Consider the following 15,800-nt stretch of genomic DNA (forward strand, 5'->3'; position numbering starts at 1 on the left):
GCCCTGTGTTCAAATTGGAAAAAAAAAAAAAAAGAGACAGGCTAATCAAGGAAAATGAGAAAAATTAATTAACATCATCAGAAATAAAAGAGGGTTAGTTACTACTGATGCTGTGGACACTAGAAGGAAAATAAAGAGCATGTGAACAACTCTTTGCACATAAATGTGATAATGTAGATAAAACAGATCAGTTCCTCAAAAGACAGAAACTATTAACACTTACAAAAGGAGAAAAGGTAACCCATTCCAAATTTATAAAACTGCTTAGACACTGTTAGATGCAATTTGCTAAAATTTTGAGCAAAAAATACATTAAAATTCATCAGCAATATTGGTCTGTAGTTTTTCTAATCTTCTGGTGTCAGCATTACATAAAACCAGGTGTGGTGGTACACACTTATAACTGCAGCAATCAGGAAGCAGAGGCAGGAAGATCAAGAACTCAAGGTATATAGCAAGTTAAGGCTATCCTGGGCTACATGAGAACCTGCCTCAAAAAATACAAATTAAAAACAATTTTTTAAAAAGCAAAACATATGTAAATAGCAAGGCATGGTGGCGCACACCTTTAATCCCAGCACTCAGAAGGCAGAGGCTGGAGGATCTCTGTGTGTTTAAGACATAGCAAGCTCTAGGCTGGCTCAGACTACAGGAAAACCCTGTCTCAAAAAGACAAAAAAAAAAAAAAAAAAAAAAATTCTAGCACTCTGGAGAAGAGGTAGGAGGGTCAGGAGTTCAAAGCCTACCTGGGCTACAAAGCAAGACCCACACATAAAGAGAGCCTGTGGTAGTTTGAACAAGAATGTCCCCCATAGGCTCCAAATATTCAGACATTTTGTCCCCAGTTAGTGGGGATGTTTTGGGAGGTCTTAGAAAGCATGATATGCTGGAGGAAGCATGTCACAGGAGGTGGGCTTAGAGAGTTCTTAAGCCTTGACAGGTCTCTAGTTGCTCTCTGCTTCCTGTGCCTGCTTGAAGATGTGTGCGCTTAGCTTCTGCTCCTACTCTAGCCACCTCTGCTGCCAAGCCTCCCTGCCATGATTGACTCTTGCTCCATTGGAACCATAAGCTAAATAAACTCTCCTTTTATAAGTCCCCTTGGTCATGTCTTATCACAGCAAAAGTAACTAAGAGAGAGCCTATATATGCAAATATATAACCTACCAATTAAATTTTTTAATTTTATGTGTATGAGTGTGTAGTTGTCTGCATCTGTGTAAGTGTACCCATGTCATGCAATGTCCAAGGAGTCATAAAAGAAAGTTGGATCCCCTGGAACTGGAGTTATGGATGGTTGTTAGCCACCATGTGGATGCTTGGAATCGAATCCAGATTCTCTGCAAGAGCAGCCAGTGCTCTTAACCACTGAGCCATCTTTCCAGCCCCATAACATACCAATTTTTTAAAAATCACAATAACCAAACACATATTACATGCTCATGGATACAAAGTCTCAATTTTAAGATGTCAATTCTTCATATCCTAATGTGTAGATTCAATACAAACCCAATTGAAATCTTAGAAAGCTATACTGTAGGTCTGAAGAAAGCGATCCTTAAGTTTATATGAAAGGGCAAAGAACTCAGGAGAGCCACCATAACATTGAAGAACAACAAAGTTGGAGGACTCATTTCTGGCTTTAAGATACATTAAGAGCTGGGTATGGTTGTGCACACCTTTAATCCCAGCACTTGGGAGGCAGAGGCAGGTGGATCTCTGACTTCAAGGCCAGCCTGGTCTATATAGTAAGTTCCAGGCCTGCAGGGGCTAGAGGGAGACCCTGTCTCAAAAAGACCAAAAAAGAAAAGAAAATTTAAAAAAATAAATAAATAAAATAAATACATATATGAGAAAAGATCAGTCAGCCTGGGCTATAGAGTAAGACCCTGACAGAAAGCAAAACAAAACAAAGCAAGAGACTTAGGAGGTCAAGGATCCCAGAATGTAATGCCAATTCAAGAAAAGCCTAACTTACTAAAAACGCATGAAACAATGTCATTATAAAGAATGGAGGAAAAGGCACTGACTTCTGGAAATGCGTATAGTCTTAAAAACTAAGAGCAAAAGGACGACAACACTGAACTTCTTTTCTAAAGCTACTGCTTACTTTATGTTCTTTTAACGTTATGAAAGTTACTACATTTACTGTTACTGTCTGGGATAACCTACCACAATTTCAGCTTCTTTAGGATGGGGCATTTTATTTAAAACTTAAAAATTTTTTTTTGAGAATTTCATACATGAATATTTTATTTGCATCATTACCATCTCTGCCAGCCCCCTTCCAACCCCTCCCATGCCCTCTTCTGATTTTTATTACATATACATTTGTAAATATATTCATATTTAATGCACTGAGTTCATTTAGTGGTGCTCATGTGTACATGTGTTTAGGGCTGTTCACTTGGGATTAGAACACCTGTCAAGGAGCCAATCCCCAGAGAAAACCAATTCTCCAGCCCTCAGCATCCACTGATTGCCTATGGTTCTTATCTAAAGATAGGAGTCTGTGAAATTTCCTCCATCCACACTAGCATGTCAAGTGGTTCTGCTATTCAGATCCTGTTAGGCTACCACACTGCAGAGAGTTCATGAGTGCAGCTTCCCTGTCATGTCTAGAATACATTATCTAGCAGCAGTCATCTTGTGTTTTGTTTATTTGTATATTCAGTGTCTTGGCCAGTGCCTGCCATGTAAGGTGTGCTTGTTGAGTATATACCAAAGTTTCCAGAGAAATGTTAACAGGGTGCTTCTCATATTGGCATTAGACTTCACAACAGTAACAACAGACACCAAAACAACGGAGCCATGTCTCTAAAATTAAAAAGCAGTAAGTGAAGCCAACCAAGTAAGAATCAACCAAGTATGAAGGTTGAAAAAAAATGCTTGGACACGAAAGTCACAAATTTTGCTTCAGTCTTTCTCAGGAATCTACTGAAAGATGTTTCTACAAATAAAGGGAGAAACCCAGAAGAGAAAGACCCGAAATCTAGGAAGCAAGCTATTCTACAGAAGAGAAAGACAAATGGAATTCACATGAGATCATAAAATGACAGCCCAGGAATACAGCTGTATGACAGGCCTAGAGAGTAGCCACCAAGACGGAAGCAGAGTGGCAGAAATCACAGGAAAGATGCTGCAAAGAGATCATCTGATAGAGCTGAAGCTCCTCTGAGATGACTGGCATCTCGTCTGAGGGGTTTATATGTAAACACTACAAAAGACATTAAAAAAAAAAAGATAGAAAATACATTCATAAGGCTGCATGAAAGAATTAATATAACTAGTAATGGAAGGAAAAGTCATTACATAGTGATACTAACACAAAGTAACTCAAAGTTGGCATGTAACTAGCTTGAGAATCTATAGGGAAAAGAATGTGCAGGGTCTAAAGAGAAGAGCTGACATAGAAAACAACTGCCCTCTATAATACAAAATGGTACCTAAAACCAGAGTACGGGAGGAGTGGAGAGGGAAGACGACTATATAGCTAACCATGTTATTTAGAAATATGGAGGTGAAAAACAGTTGAGGTCACTGGCTCTGGAACAGCCTTTCTCAGGAAAGGCTTTATGAGAATCCTGACTGCCCTAAGGCATCCACTTTAAGTAACAAATTAACTAGTTGTATCATTCATGAGAACAGAGAATAGTTGCTGATGATTTTCTGTGTTCTGTGCTCCACACAGGGAACCTAGATTGAGAAAGGCTTCTCTGGAGAGTGGGATTCTGGGTGAGAAAGACAGGGGCAAGTGACTATTTTTATTATAAGCCTAAAGTATCATGTAACACTTTATGTATAGTGATCCCTTTGAAAAAAAATTTAAGTGGAATTAAATAGGGACTGGAGAGATGGCTCAGCAATTAAGAGCACTGGCTGTTCTTACAGAGGACCTGGATTCAGTTCCCAGTACCCACATGGCAGCTAACAACTGTCAGTAACTCCAGTTTCAGGAGATCCAACTTTCTCTGACCTCTGCAGACACTGCAGTACACAGTTGCACTTATATACATGCAGGCAAAACACGTGTACACATAAAATAAAAATAATAAAAAATATTTTTAATTGAATTAAATATGTTTAAGAAAAAAAGAAAAAGGCAGGAGCAGTGGCACACACCTGTAATCTCAGCACTCAGGGAGCAGCCAGCATGGTCTAGATAGCAACTTCTAAGCCAGCCAGGGCTTCATGTTAGACATTGTCTCAAAGGCCAAAGTAGGGACTGGAGAGATGGCTCAGTAGTTAAGAGCACTGGTTATTCTTGCAGAGGACCCAGGTTTGGTTCCCAGCACCTACATGGCAGCTAATAATGATCCATAACTCCAGTTCCAGGGGATCTGATGCCCTCTTTTGGCCTCTGCTAGCAGCACATGCACATGGTACACTTAAATACATGCAGGCAAACCATTCATACACATAAAAATAAATTTTTTAAAAAGTCAAAAGTACAGCCGGGCGTGGTGGCGCGCACCTTTAGTCCCAGCACTCGGGAGACAGAGGCAGGTGTTTCTCTGTGAGTTCAAGGCCAGCCTGGTCTACATAGTGAGTTCCAGGACAGCGGGGGGTACAGCGAGACCCTTTTTCAAAAAAACAAAAAAAAAAAAAAAAAAAATCAAAGTACATAAATAAATATTTAAAATAGTAAAGGAACTCTAAATATAAAATATATTAAAAACAAACAAAAAAGCCAACTAGGTACAGTGGTGCATATCTTTAATTCCAGTACTTAGTGGGCAGAGGCAGGCAGGCAGGCAGGCAGGCAGATCTCTGTGAGACTGAGGCCAGCTAGGGCTATATGGAGACCCTGTCTCAAAAACACACCAGGGCCAGAGAGAGGGCTCAGCAGTTAAGAGCACTAGCTGTTCTTGCAGAAGACCCAGGTTCAAATCCCAGTGCCCACATGGCAGCTAATAACTGGCTGTAGCTCCAGTTCTAGGGGATCCAATGCCTTCTGTCCTCCATGGGCCCTGTAGGACATGGTTGCATTTGCATACATACACACAATACACACATACACATAAAATAAAAATAAAGCAAAACAAAAACAAAAACAAAAAAACACCACAGGGACTGGAGAGATGACTCAGTGATTAAGAATACTGGCTGCTTTTGCATGAGGGCCCAGGTTTGGTTCCCAGCATCCACATGGCAGCTAACAATTGTCTATATCTCCAGTTCCAGGGAATCCAACACCATCTTCTAGCCTGAGCATGCACTACATGCACTGGTACACTTACATACACAAAAGCAAACTTCATACACATAACCCAGCACCCACATAGTGGCTACGAACCATCCTTAACTCCGGTTCCAGAGGAATCTGAAGCCCTCTTCTGACCTCTGCAGCACTGCACCACACTGGTGTACTCACATACATGCAGGCAATACATTCATACACATAAAATAAAAATAAAATATTAAAAATATTTTTTAAAAAAATGTTTAAACAATAAAAACCAAACCAAACCAACAATGACAAACTGCTACCAAAAAGCTCCAAAAAAAGTTTTCCACCAGCAAAAGCTAGAGAATTAAAAAAAAAAAAAAATTACAGAATTCACTGAAGAACATCTATTTACAGAGCATCTCAACATAGTAATACAAGCATTATATTACTTCAGATGCCTTAAAAGATACAAAAAAGAAGATATAATTCAACAATTTGCAAAAGGTATGACAATGTAAATATATCACATGAGATCTTTTCACATGAACTACTACTAAGCTGTGTATTTTTCTCATTTCAAGCAAACAAAATGCACTTTTTGGGCTAGCATTCTACTGTACACAGAAGAAACAAATGAAGGTATGATTGCCCTCTGTTTTGAAGTTTATGTATGTGTGCAAATGATGGCTTCTTTAAGATAGTCTTACTAACTTGGCCATTTATATACTCCCGGATTTCCAAACAAAACTTTAAGGCATTTATTTTTTTAAATGGTTTTAAAAGTCTCTTCATGTTTCTAAAAAGCTGGTAATAGCATGGAAGAGTAATCAGAAAACAAGTCAATAAAGAAACTTCTAGAATGGTTCTGACGAGTGACCACAAGAACATGAGCAAACAGCGTGGAGAAGATGAAAAAGCAGCAGAAAACTGGCTAGAGAAAGCCAGACTGAAACAAAGAAGGCTGGGTAGCACCAGGCCTCCTGAGTGGTGCGTGGTTAGGTGGATGGTGACACCACTGACCACCACGGGCAATACAGGAAGAAGGGAGAACAGGGCTCACTTTGGACTACCACTCAAAGTACCTTGAGAACATCCTGTGGGAGATATCCAAGAGGCTGCTGAATGGAAGGACCTGGAATGCACAGAGAAATCTGAGATAGAGATTTGGAAACTGCCAACAGAGCAGTGAGTGGTGAGATCACCTAGGGAAAGAATATAAAGAGAGGAGCCTGACATTAGCTAACTAATAATCACAATTCATGTCCCAAAACCAGTCTGGATAAAACTCTGACCTGAGTTACATGTTAAACGAAAGAAAGTTGCAAAACTCTATGCACAATATAACCCCCCCCTTTTTTTCACAAAGAAGTTGTTTAAAATAATATTAACAAAAGCAATGGAAAATATGGAGAAACAAATATCAAACTAAAGCCAGGGAAGGGATTATGTAAGCCTCTCAGAGCTACACTGTACACCTCTATATTATTTTGCTTTTTACAAACAAGCATGTGCTTTGTAAACAAGGTAAAAAAAAGATAATTTTATTCTTTTTCTTAAAAATTACATAATGCAGATAGATGGGCATGGTGGCGCATGCCTTTAAACCCAGCATTTGGGAGGCAGTGGCAAGTGGGTACCTGTGATTGAGGCCTGCCTGGTCTACATAGTGGGCTCCCAGCCAGCTGGGGTACAGGGAGACCCTGTCTCAAAAATTATATAACACAACCTTACAATATAAAAATGGGGCTAGAAAGATGGCTCAGCGGTTAAGAGCACTAGCTATTCTTACAGAGGACCCGGGTTCAATTCCCAGCATCCACATGGCAGCTAACAGCTGTCTGTAACTCCAGTTCAGGGGATCAACCCCCTCTTCTGATCTCGTCAGTCACTGCACAGAACAGATGCACTTATATACGTGTAGTCAATACACTCATACACATGAAATATTTTTAAAAATATATTAGAAATACTGGACTATAAGTGGTTCAAATAAATTATACAAAAGGATAATATGATCATGGAAAAAAGTTCAATGTACCATTAGAATAATTAGGATTAAAAAAAAAATTGGTTGTTTCCTGAGTTGAAATATAAGAGTTTTTTTGTTTTGGTTTGGTTTTTTTTTGGGGGGGGGGAGGTCTTTTTGAGACAGGGTCTCCCTGTAGCCCCAGCTGTCCTAGAACTCACTATGTAGGCCAGGCTGGCCTTGAACTCACAGAGATCTGCCTGCCTCTGCCTCCCGAGTGCTGAGATCAAAGGTGGGTGCCACCAAGCCTGGCAAGGGTTTTTTTTTTTTTTTAAAAATAAGAATGATGTTGGTAAGGTATGATATTTAAGAAAGAATCTTGGGGCTGGAAAGATGGCTCAGCGGTTAAGAACACTGACTGTTCTTGTAGAAGACCGGGGTTCAAATCCCAGCACCCACATAGCAGCTAACAACTGTCCATAACTCCAGTTCCAGGAGATCCGACAGCCTCTTCTGTCTCCTGCCGGCATTGCACAACACGGGTGCACTTATCTACACATAGGCAATAAACAAATACACATAAAATAAAAATAATAAATAAAATATTAAAAAGAAAGAAAGAATCTCAACCGTTACTGACAAACGGATACAGCCTATTAGGCAAACCTAACTGTATGAAGCAATCACCTCAGGGGAAAAAATTCCTAGTATTTGAACTAGTAATTCTCTCTTTTAATTCAAGGAAAAAGACCAAAACTATTGAAAAGTATGCAAAGGCATTTCACTAACCATTAGGTGAATAAATCCAAGCACCAACCAACATGAAGACACAACATAAAATTATAAAGACATCAAAGGTAGTATTTATGTGCTTCAAAATACAAAAATGGACAAATTCTATGACTTAGCAATCCACCTCCAGAAAAATACTAACAACTGTGCACCAGGATGTATCATGAAGCACTTTCAAAGTTGCTCAGTTTCTAAGTATGAAATTCAACAAGAAAACAGCCTATTTATTTACTATAAGGTGATTAAATCAGCTTTCCCAAGCATTGCTGAGAACCCCTAAAAGTCCCCCAGAGGCATTTTGGGTCTTCCAGGTGTCCAGGTCTTCTCTTTTTCCAACTATGTAACTATGGAGGGATAGCCTTTTTCATAGGCTTTAATCTAAACAAGAGGGCACACCAGACTGAACTGAGAAATACAAGAATTCAGCTGTCTCTTCTAAGGCCAGACACTGAAGTGACTTGCCTACAGGTAAAACACCACCCCTTTCTCCCTGGGTTTAGTTTTAGAAAATATATTTTTCAGAAAAAATATTTAATGGGCGCACTGCTATTTTTACTTTTGTTTTGCTTTCTTTTGGGGACAGCAGCTCACTACATACACCAGGCTGGCCTGGAACCCAATCCTCCTGCCTCCACATCATTACTGCTGGTATTACAGTCATGTCCCACCAGGCTTCATCCTATTACTACTTTTTAATGAATAAATGAAAAAGATTTTCTGAGATTTAATTTCCATAATAGTAAATATACTGCTTGAGCACTTATTTCACTACTCAATAATTTTAAATGTGATTACCCTCAATCACAATGTTAACTGAACTGCAGTACTATCGTTACATAGCAGTGTGATTGGGAGTAACAACTAAAGAGGGATTTAGCTTTCTCTGTAACTACTTCAAAGGATGGTTTTGCTCATATTGTATGTGTACATTCAAAAGTCACAGCCATACTATGAGATTTTTTTTTAAAACAGGAAAGGCAAGCAAGAACCTGATCATCTTTTCTAATGTATAGAGGAAAGAAGACAAAAAAGTCAAAATGTTAAGTGGTTGATTAACTTCGCATGGTAGAACTATAATCATCTTTCCTTACTCCTTATTGTCTTTTTTAAAATAGCTTACCACTAAATATGTAATTTAATACCCAGGAAAAAGAAGTTACGTGAAAAATCACAGCGTTCTACTCAATCAAACCATTAAAGTTGTGTCAACTCAACAAACGACAAATTCTGAATGACGGAATCGAATTACATCAACAAATTATTTTCAAATAAAAAACTTAATATCAAATTTATGGGCTGGTTTTCTCACATGTAAAACCAAGAATATGAGTCCGGATTATAATAATTTGCAATCACGGTCGTACAAACAAATTAACGGTTAAAAGTAAGGTCATCTTTCCAAAGGCACCAAAGAAAAGGCAGCGGGAGGGACACCTTCGCATCTGTGCTCAGGTCCACCGAGTAGAGGCGCTTCAGGGAGCAGGCTGTGATGACAGGGCTGCGGGGACCAGGCAGCAACCACCCCCATCGGTCCCCGTGCCGGCCGGACCTCCGCACAGATCCAGGCCATCCGCCGCTCCGGGGTCGCAGGCAGCAGCGCCAGGTCCCGAGCGAGCCCGGCCTCCAGGAGGGGTCAGGCATCCCCGGCTCTGCGCGAGCACTCGCCCAGGGAGCCTTCGGCGAGCCCGGCTACCCACCGGGAGCGGGGAAAGGGCCCGGCCACAGCGCAGCTCGGCGAGCCGGCTGCCACCCCGCCCCTCCGCGGCCAGCAGTGCAGAGGACCGGCCGGGTGGTGGTTCCGGGGCTCTTACCTCCCCACACCCCGCTGGGATCTCGGGGGACTCGAGGCTACGCCGCAGTGAGGCGTGAAGAGCCACCCAGGCTGCGACAACCCGGACTGCGCGACGTCGACCCAGGGTACGTCCCCCTGACGACCCGGCCCAACACAAGGCGCAGGCGCGAAGCAGGCTTCCCCCCCCTCCCGCGCCCCCTCCCGGACGGGAGACCTCCGCGCCTGCGCGCTCCTCGGTGCGAGGCGGCGGCCTGCGGCTTACCGGAAGTGTGTGGTTAGGACCTGGGGAGATGGAAGCGTCTCGCTGAGACGGGGATCCGGAGCTAGGCTTGGAAGTAGTCTTGCGGCACAATGTAGCTTCTTCGCCCTTTGCTGTTTTCGTCAGCCCTTTTCCAGTCTCCAGCATGCGGGCTCTGGTCTGCACCCGACGAACCCGCCTGGCCTGCTCCTGTCCAGTCCCACGTCGCCCCCACCACACGCTCTGCGTGGCGGCCCGCAGGAGTACCGGAGCCTCGGGATGCGCTTCCCGTCCGCGGTGGACTGGCCATGGCCCGCAACAGCACCCCTCCTACTGACAGGGGCCACGTTATGTCCGTTGGAGCTAGTCGATCGAGCTTTGTTGATTTTGACCACAAGGGTTCCATAAATTTAAACGAGAGAAGAGATAACCTGGCATCAGACGGCCGGCTGTGCATCGTCTTTCAATCTGTAAGGGTTATCTCAGGAGTGTTTCTCTTGTGATTAGTGCTCACAGACCAGAATCGGGGCTCATATCCTACAGGAGCAATTTGCAGTTACAGTTTGTGGTCTTTAAGAGATACATAATCTCTTGTCTTGGTTTTCCTAAACTCTGCGATTGAGCTGTGTGATATTAGTTTGTTGGACGAAAGTAATTATCTGCTATGTGACAATGTGTTAGAGCTTTGCTTACATTATCTAATTAATCCTAAGAATAATTCCACCAAGTACAATATGCACTTTCTCTACTGTATGTTGGACACCTTTCACGGATAAAATGGGGGCCATTGCCCTTTTGGAACCACAGTCCAATAGTTGAGACTCATGTATACCTATTTATACTTGGGACAGAAGTGTCTATATAGTAAAGTATGGGAACAAAGAATAGAAATAAAAAATAAAACACTAACACTTTGAATAGAAAAGTGTATACATGTCAACTTATAAAATGTAAACAAATATCTACCACATTTTATGAAAGTTCAAGCTCATTAATGATAAAGACAAACAGTATATGCTCCTTAGGTCTAATTTACTAATTTGCTTAAAACATGAGTGTGTTGTGGACACCTTAAACCTTGGAGGGGATATAAATAGGGACAAATTGGAAAACAAAATAAGATTTTGGGAAGTTGTCAAATCATACCAAGAACCTTACAGATTTCATAACCTAATTCAACAACTTTCTGTTAGAAATTTTAAGGATCTATTTCAGAACAAAAATATGGGTAGAAATATTTACCATGATGTCCTAGTTAGTTTCTCCATTGCTGTGACAAAACACTGACCACTACCAACTTGGGGAGGAAAGGGTTTATTCACTCCTGGGTCACAGTTCATCAGCAAGTCCAAGGTAGGAACTCAGGGCAGGAACCTGGAGGCAGGAGCTGAAGCATAAGCCATTGAGGAATGCTGCTTACTGGCTTGCTCCTGTGGCCTTTGCTCAGCCTGCTTTCTTATACAACATAGGCCCACCTACCCAGGGGTGGCACCACTCACTGTGGGCTGGGCCCTCCCACATCACTCAATAATCAAGAAGATACCCCACAGATAAACCCACAGACTAGTCCAATGGAGGCAAGTCACCAATTGAGGCTCCCTATACCCAGGTGTGTCAAGTTGACACTAAAGTGATCCAGCACAATTGACCCCTTGCCAACTTGACACACGAAGACATCACTGTTAAACTGCAACTGTTCCATCTCTTGTCCCCAAGATATGTTAACATTAATATCACAACATAAGACACTACAATCTTAAAAGCCCCACAGTCCTTAAAAAATCCAAACACTTAAAAATTTCATCTCTTTTAAGTCTCTTACCTGTGGGCTCCTGTAAATCCAAAACAAGTACTGTCTTCAAAGGGAAGAATCCAGCACACCTAAGCAAAACCTAAGTCTAGAGAAGTAGCTCAAGGCTGGACATCTGGGATTCATTCACAATCTTCTGGGCTCCAAAGGGTCTGGCAGTTCCACTTCTCTGACTCTGCCATCCATAGCATACACAGTTTGTCTTGCAGACTGGCTCCATTCCACACCTGCTGCTGCTCTTGGTGGTCGTCCCATGGTCCTGGCATCTCCAGAAGCTGGGGTCACCACTGAAACTAAGCCTGCACCTTTGCCAATGGCCTCTTCTGGCCTGTTGGACTGTGAAACCTCAGATTCTCTCCATGACCCCTTCAATCCTAGGGTCTTCACTGCAGCTAAGGATGCACTTTCACCAATTGCTTTTCCTGGTCTCTCAGGGTATCAAGCCTCAGCTGTTTCTATAACTCCTTCATGTTTTCAACACCAGAACAGTGCAGGAGACTCTTACACATTACCAAGTTCTGCTTCCAGCTAGAGTTGGAACCTCAGGCCCCCTCTGGACTAAAACTTCTCGGATTCTGACCCTGAGGAAATACTTCCCAGATTTCACCCACAGTGATGCTGGTCTCTTGTTACTTACGGCTGATTTTTCAGCCCCAGTCAACCAGCATGTTGTCTCAGTAAAACAAAAGTTTTATTTCAGGTTCTGGTCTCTTCTTAATCACAGCTGATTCTTCAGCCCTAGCAGACCAAAACGCACAGATTCTCAATTCAAATTATCATACAAACATCCCTGGTAGTCTCTGCTTCCCTTTGAAACTTCACTAAGCAGGCCTACATGGTCCACAACTCTTTCAGCATAACTGTCCCAAGCTCCACAGCAACAAACTCAAAGCCTTTTCCAGTCCAAAGTTCCAAACACTTCCACAGTCCTCTCTGAAACACCAAGGTCAAGTCTATCACAGCAATACCCCACTCTCTGGTACCAATTTCTGTCCTAGTTAGTTTCTCCATTGCTGTGACAAAACACACTGACCACTACCAACATGGGAGCAAAGAGTTTATTCGGCTTACATCTCCTGGGTCACAGTTCATCAGGGAGCCCAAGGTAAGAACTCAAGGCAGGAACCTGGAGGCAGGAGCTGGTGTACAGGCCATGGAAGAATGCTGCTTACTGGCTTGCTCCCCTGGCCCCTGCTCAGCCTTATGCAACACAGGCCCACCTGCCCAGGGCTGGCACCACCCACAGTGGGCTGGGCCCTCCCACATTGCTGAATAATCAAGAAGATGCCCCAAAGATAATAGCCACAGATCAGTTCAATGGAGGCAATTCACCAATTGAGGCTCCCTCTAGGTGTGTCAAGTTGACCCTAAAGCTATCCAACATACATGACAAAATTTATCTTTTAAAAATTGATAGAAGGGCTAAGGAGATGACTCAATGGGTAAAAGTGCTTTCTGTGCAAACCTAACAACCTGAGTTTGGCTCCTCAGAACCCATGGAATAGCCTGGTACAGTAGAAACTCCTAGACCAGGACACAGTGGTAAAGGGATCCTGTCTCAAACAAGGTGAAAAGGCCAGGATGGATACATAAGGTTGTCCTCTTATGTCCACAGACACATGTGTCAGCACCCACACACAAACATGAGTACACACATACACTCACACATCACATCACACAAAACACACACACACATACAATCAACAGCAGTCTAAAATTCAACATTGAGGGACTGATTTAAAACTGAAAGTTATATTTACAAAGAATTGCTAATAACTAGGAAATCAACTCAGGAAAAAAACATTAAATGACATGAGGGTTTCTGTAGTGCAAAGTAAACTACAAAACATACAAAATTGTGAAGAAAGTTGTGAGGACCTAAAGGCCCCACCTTGCATAGGTCTGAAAGGAAGTTACTGGGGGGTGCAGCCTGGCTTGCTTTGAAAGTCTGAAGAATACTTCCGCACTGCTGAGGAGTGCATGATCAGTGCGTGACCATCCTTAAGATACACCCTGGCCGGGGAGGAGTACCAGGTGCCTTTATAAGCTTTGTAACACCTGCAATAAATGAGTCCCTGGTTGACTAGAATCCCCGTTGCATCTGAGTTTCCCCAGGTAATGGGGGTGGCGTGGGCTGGTGAACAGCATGCTTACTTATGCCCAATCATCACCTCCCCAGGGGTCGCTGGTTCTAACCCCCGGCAACTAGCACTCAGCGTGGCGCTCGAAGGAAGGTGAAAAGAAGAAAAGAAAGAAGAAAGAAGGGAAATGGATTGAGGCCAATCAAGAGGTTCGGGGTAACCAAGACCCTAAATATGGGTAATGCAAATTTTAAGTTTGAAGACCTGGCACTTAAAGCGCTGAGAGATATACTTAAAAGCAGGGGATTGAATTTGTCAGATCCCATAGCTCAAAAGGTTTGGGCAGAGGCGATTCATTTGGCTCCCTGGCTACTTGGGGCTAATGTTTTTACTGGAGATACATGGGAATCATGGGAAGGGTTTGAGGAGGAAGGAAATGCAACAGAAGTAAAACCAAAAACGGCCAAAGTAACAAGCGGCACCTCTGGTGTGCCCTGGCCAGCTTCAGAGCCTCCCGGGCAGAAGGGTGGGGTGGAGCGGAGTGCACGGGGTCAGCAGCAAAAGCTGCCCACCCCACCTGCCTTGAACTAATGCGTGGTGAGCCGGGTGCATTTGAAAACAACAACAACAAAAAAAAAACAAAAAAAAAAAAAAAAAAAACAAAAAAAAAAAAAACAAAACCACCTTTGGTGGTGCACTGACAGCTGAAAAGGCCCAGGGGAAGGTGGCTTGGGGAGGGGCCCAGCCCCTTCAGTTCAGGCGGGTGGCCAAGGGACCACCCTGCCCCCGAGTGTTACAGCCCTGCGGGCAGCAGCACTCACCAAATCCCAGGCCGAGGGAGCCCTTAGTAAAGCCTATGATGTTTTCACTGACTGGGGCAGATGTGGAAAAACCAAAAAGCAGCTCAATTCAAGGAACTCATGGCCATTGCTTTCTGACAGTATTCAGACTCATACGCTTCTTAAAAAGAGAGAAGCCCCTATCTTCTTACAGCGTCTTAGGGGGCACCAAGGATTGCCTGGTCTTTTATCCCAAGGTAATGCAGAGGCAAACAAGATGGCTTATTATGTACAGGTACCGCCTCTGCAACAGCCAGGGGTAAACCCCAGGGGACTCAAGCCCAATTCCTTGTGGCAAACGGATGTCACACACTATGCTCCTTTTGGAAAGCTTAAGTATAGTTTTGTGTCCATCGACACATTATCACATGCCTGTTGAGCTACCACTCATACTGGAGAGAAGTCTAAACATGCTGAGTCTCATTTTCTCCAGTGCTTTGCAACCATCAAAACCTAAAAATTCAATTTCAAAAACAAAAAGGGGGAATAGGCCCCCACCAACAGTTGGGTATGGCCTTATTCACTATTAATGTTCTTAATTTTCAAAAAAATCCGTTGGAATCCTGGTTTCAGAAGCATTGGGGACGACAGGAGCAGAGACTGAGGTATAGGAAAGGTGGAAGGACCCTGTTACAGGGCAATGGAGAGGCCCAGATCCATTGTTAACCATGGGTCAAGGCTTTGGGTGTGTCTACCCTACAGGAGATTCAAACCCCATATGGGTGCCTGCGAAAAATCTTAAGTGGGTAGACCAGGATCCGACTGACTAGCATGATGGTCCATGGACAATAGTTTATGAGACAAAATTCCTCTCTTTATTTGTATCCACCTGAGGTGAAGGACTCAGTTCCTTGGTTTCATTGCCAGTCAGCCTCTTTGACAACTGCCTGATTGGCTAAAAGGTACATGGTCTCAGAAGTATTTCAACTTGTCCTATGCCATGACTTTGTTTCTCTTGATAATGCTTATCTTTAAGTGTCTTTACCAGATAATTCGGTGACAGAGGACCCTTGGAACTGCCATGGCCCACCTCCTCATGATTACGGACTCCCCCAGGACCCCCTCCAGTTACCCACGCTTGGCTAACTGAGTTAGGCAGAGACTGACTGTCACGG

At 43.0% G+C, this 15,800-nt stretch overlaps 1 protein-coding gene across 3 annotated transcripts in view; it reads right to left on the reverse strand.

The window, feature by feature from the left end:
- Positions 1 to 9,878, reverse strand: part of Zfyve16 (zinc finger FYVE-type containing 16) — a 57,129-nt gene extending 47,251 nt beyond the window's left edge. For 2 of the 3 annotated variants that reach the window (XM_029556204.1, XM_008853322.3), the window contains exon 1: positions 9,737 to 9,878. The gene's annotated coding sequence lies outside the window, so the exon portion shown is untranslated. Of the gene's footprint in view, positions 1 to 6,249; positions 6,370 to 9,736 lie in introns of all 3 variants that reach the window. The other variant, XM_029556203.1, reaches the window with a different exon arrangement.
- Between the last annotated feature and the right edge of the window lie 5,922 nt (positions 9,879 to 15,800).

Source organism: Nannospalax galili, unplaced genomic scaffold (genome assembly GCF_000622305.1).
Source record: "Nannospalax galili isolate Female #2095 unplaced genomic scaffold, S.galili_v1.0 scaffold45, whole genome shotgun sequence".
NCBI lineage: Eukaryota > Metazoa > Chordata > Mammalia > Rodentia > Spalacidae > Nannospalax > Nannospalax galili.